Raw genomic sequence first — 4853 nt, 5'->3', positions numbered from 1 at the left:
TGAGTAGGATTCAGGGATTGAATGACTGTGACGAGCTTCAAACTCGCGACTGTAGGGCGTGGTGACAGATGCAAAAGGATAGTAAATCCTATTCCTGCATGATCGGGAACCGACAAATGATTAGTCGTGCGGTGATAGCGCACCTGGACCATTTTCACTGAGAGGATGGACGGTAGCTATTGACAACGGTGATCCCCCAACATATGTGTTGCCATGGAAAGGAGTAAGAATGATTGGATGAAAGCAGTAGGAAAGCAAAGATTCAAAAGGAACACAGTATCTTCATGCGCTTATCTGAAATTTTCACCAATGAATTACATAAGTATCTCTATCTTTATTTTATGCTTTATTTATCTTTATATTCGAAAACCATTATAACCATTAGAATCTGCCTGACTGAGATTTACAAGATGACCATAGCTTGCTTCATACCAACAATCTCCGTGGGATCGACACTTACTCACGTAAGGTTTATTACTTGGACGACCCAGTGCACTTGCTGGTTAGTTGTGCGAAGTTGTGAAGAATGTGTGTGAACCATGGTATTGTGCACCAAGCTTTCGGAGCCATTACCAGGAATTATTCGAGTTGTGAAAAGTATGAGTCACAATTTTGCCTATCAACACCTCAAGAAATCTCTATACTGTGACATAGAGGATTCTACTACTCCCTTTGTTTTCTTCTTTTTCATATGAGCAGAAACAGGGATAAAAACATTCTTGTTGAAGCTGATCCTGAACTTGAAAGGACTCTGAAGAGGAAGCTAAGAGAAGCTAAAGCACAACGCTCCGAAGAGGACCTTACAGAAAATTTCAAAAAAAAAAGTAGAGATGGCACCCGAACCCAACAACTATGCCAGAGATGCAAGGAAGATGCTTGGTGACTACACTGCACCAACTTCCAACTTCTATGGAAGAAGCATCTCAATTCCTGCCATTGGAGCAAACAACTTTGAGCTTAAGCCTAAATTAGTTTCTCTAATGCAGCAGAATTGCAAGTTTCATGGACTTCCATTGGAAGATCCTCATCAATTCTTAGCTGAATTCTTGCATATCTGTGATACTGTTAAGACCAATGGGGTTGATCCCGAGGTCTACAGACTTATGCTTTTCCCCTTTTCTGTAAGAGACAAAGCTAGGATATGGTTGGACTCACAACCTAGAGAAAGCCTGAACTCTTGGGACAAGTTGGTCAGTGCTTTCTTGACCAAATTCTTTCCACCTCAAAAGATGAGCAATCTTAGAGTAGAAGTCCAAACCTTCAAACAGAAGGAAGGTGAATCTCTCTATGAAGCTTGGGAAAGATACAAGCAATTAACCAAAAAGTGTCCTTCTGACATGCTTCCAGAATGGAGCATCATATGTATATTTTATTATGGTCTGTCTGAATTGTCCAAGATGTCATTTGGACCATTCTGCTGGTGGATCCCTTCATCTGAAAACACCTACAGAAGCCCATGAACTCATTGAGATGGTTGCAAATAATCAGTTCATGTACACTTCTGAAAGAAATCCTGTGAATAATGGGATGACTCAGAAGAAAGGAGTTCTTGAGATAGATACTCTGAATCCCATATTAGCTCAGAACAAAATATTGACTCAGCAAGTCAATATAATTTCTCAGAATCTGACTGGATTGCAAGCTGCATCCGGCAGTACTAAAGAAGCCTCCTCTGAAGGAGAAGCTTATGACCCTGAGAATCCTGCAATGGAAGATGTGAATTACATGGGAGAACCCTATGGAAACACCTATAATCTTTCATGGAGGAATCATCCAAATTTCTCATGGAAGGATCAACAGAAGCCTCAACAAGGCTTCAATAATAATAATGGTGGGAGAAATAGGTTTGGCAATAGCAAGCCTTTTCCATCATCTTCTCAGCAACGACAGAGAATTCTGAGCAGAACCCCTCTAGCTTAGCAAACATAGTCTCTGATCTATCTAAGGCCACTCTCAGTTTTATGACTGAAACAAGGTCTTCCATCAAAAATTTGGAGGCACAAGTGGGTCAGCGAGTAAAAGAGTTACTGGAACTCCTCCTAGAACTCTCCCAAGCAATACAGAAGAGAATCCAAAGAGAGCGTACAAGGCCATCAATATAACTAAAATGGCCGAACCTATAGAGGAGGAAGAGGCAGTGATTTCCAATGAGGAAGACGTTTTTGGACGTCCACTGACCACTAAGGGGTCCCTAATGAGGAACCAAAGGAATCTGAGGCTCCTATAAAGACCATAGAGATTCCACTAAACTTCCTATTACCATTCATGAGCTCTGATGAGTATTCTTCCTCTGAAGAAGATAAAGATCTTGTTGAAGAGCAAGTTACTTGGTATCTAGGAGCAATCATGAAGCTGAATGCCAAGTTATTTAGTAATGAGACTTGGGAGGATGAACCTCCATTGCTCATCAATGAACTGAATGCCTTGGTTCAGCTGAAAATACATCAAAAGAAACTAGATCCCGGAAGGTTCTTAATACCTTGTACTATAGGCACCATGACCTTTGAGAAGGCTCTGTGTGACCTGGAATCAGGTATAAACCTCATGCCACTCTCTGTAATGGAGAAACTAGGAATCTTTGAGGTACATGCTGCAAGAATCTCACTAGAGATGGCAGACAAATCAATGAAAAAGGCTTATGGACTTGAGGAGATGTCTTAGTGAAGGTTAAAGGCCTCTACATCCCTGCTGACTTCATAATCCTAGACACTGGGAAGGAGGAGGATGAATCCATCATCCTTGGAAGTCCCTTCCTAGCCACAGCAAAGGCTGTAATTGATGTAGACAGAGGAGAGTTAGTCTCTCAATTAAATGAGGACTACCTTGTGTTTAAGGCTCAAGGATCTTCTTCTGTAAACATGGAGAAGAAGCATGAAAAGCTTCATCCAATTCTCTCCATATAGAGTTAAGCAGAGCCCCCACATTCAAACTATAAGTTTGCTGTTGGGAGGCCACAATCATGCTCTGAGCATATGTAAAGCTCTGTAAGAGCTTCCTGTCAAGCTATTGACATTAAAGAAGCGCTTATTGGGAGGCAACCCAATTTTATTTATCTATGTTAATTACTTTTTTATTTTCCAGTGTTAGTCTATGTTTTCTTTAGGTTGATGATCATGTGGAGTCACAAAAACAGCTGCAGAATTAAAGCGAAATCAAAAATAGCATAAAAAATAGCACACCTTGAAGGACGAGCTTACTGGCGTTTAAACGCCAGTAAGGATAGCAAAATGGGCGTTTAACACCCAAAATGGTAGCATTCTGGATGTTAAACACCAGAATGAGTAGACAGACTGGCATTTAACGCTAGAAAAGGGTGTCTGGTGTCTGGCTGGCGTTAAACGCCAGTAAGGGTAGCAGAATGGGTGTTTAACACCCAGTTTGGCAGCATTTTGGGCATTAAACGCCAGAAATGGCAGCCAAACTGGCGTTTAACGCTAGAAAGGAGTATCAACCTGGCATTTAACACCAGAAATGGCACACAAAGGGCGTTTAAACGCTAGAAAGGTGCAGGGATGAGAAATCCTTGACATCTCAAGATCTGTGGACCCCACAAGATCCCCACCTACCCCAACTCACTCTCTCTCCTTTTCACACCTTTCCATAACACTCTTCCCCAAATACCATTCACCTATCAAATCCTACCCTCTTCCCCATAATTTCTCCACCACTCACATCCATCCACTTTTCCCTAAGAAACCCTCATAAAACCCCACCTACCTCACCATTCAAATTCAAACCATTTCCCCCCCAAACCCATCCATTCTCACATGGATTCCCTCCCCCTTACCCTATAAATACACCTCCTTACCACCCGCAATTTCACACATCACATACACTTCTTTCCCCCTTGGCCAAACAACTAATACACTTCCCTCTCCTCCATTTCTTCTTCTTCTACTCCCATCTTTCTTCTTTTATTCGAGGATGAGTAAACCTTTTAAGTTTGTTGTGGAAAAAACTTTGCTTTTTATTTTTTCATAACCATTAATGGCACCTAAGGCCGAAAAAACCTCTAGAAAGAGGAAAGGAAAGGCAGTTGCTTCCACCTCTGAGTCATGAGAGATGGAGAGATTTATCTCAAAGGTCCATCAAGACCACTATTATGAAGTTGTGGCCAAGAAAAAGGTGATCCCTGAGGTCCCTTTTATGCTCAAAAAGAGTGAATATCCGGAAATCCGACGTGAGGTTCGGAGAAGAGGTTGGGAAGCTATCACCAACCCCATCCAACAAGTCAGAATCTTAATGGTTCAAGAGTTCTATGCTAATGCATGGATCACTAAGAACCATGATCAATGTATGAACCCGAGCCCAAAGAATTGGCTCACAATGGTTCGGGGGATATACTTGTATTTCAGTCTAGAAACTGTAAGATTGGCATTCAACTTACCGATAATGAGAGGGGATTCTCATCCTTTCACTAGAAGAGTCAACTTTGATCAAAGGTTAGACCAAGTCCTCATGGACATCTGTGTCGAAGGAGCCCAATGGAAGAGAGACTCCAAAGGCAAGCTGATGAGCGGATAATTTATACGCTTTTTGGCATTGTTTTTAGATAGTTTTTAGTAAGTTCAAGCTACTTTTAGGGATGTTTTCATTAGTTTTTATGTTAAATTCACATTTCTGGACTTTACTATGATTTCGTGTGTTTTTCTGTGATTTCAGGTAAATTCTAGCTGAAATTGAGGGATTTGAGCAAAACTCTGAAGAAGGCTGACAAAAGGACTGCTGATGCTGTTGGAATCTGACCTCCCTGCACTCGAAATGGATTTTCTGGAGCTACAGAACTCCAATTGGCGCGCTCTCAACGGCGTTGGAAAGTAGACATCCAGAGCTTTCCAGCAATATATAATAGT

The 4853-nt window shown here is 41.5% G+C and overlaps 1 non-coding gene across 1 annotated transcript; it reads right to left on the bottom strand.

Annotated features, from left to right (window-relative positions):
• Positions 1–1235: 1235 nt before the first annotated feature.
• LOC127739894 (small nucleolar RNA R71) lies at positions 1236–1343 on the bottom strand. Its single transcript, XR_008000636.1, has one exon. It is a non-coding gene; the product is annotated as a small nucleolar RNA R71 (small nucleolar RNA).
• Between the last annotated feature and the right edge of the window lie 3510 nt (positions 1344–4853).

The sequence above is a fragment of the Arachis duranensis genome, chromosome 6, assembly GCF_000817695.3.
Source record: "Arachis duranensis cultivar V14167 chromosome 6, aradu.V14167.gnm2.J7QH, whole genome shotgun sequence".
Lineage (NCBI taxonomy): Eukaryota > Viridiplantae > Streptophyta > Magnoliopsida > Fabales > Fabaceae > Arachis > Arachis duranensis.
This window is presented reverse-complemented; position numbering and strand designations above follow the sequence as displayed.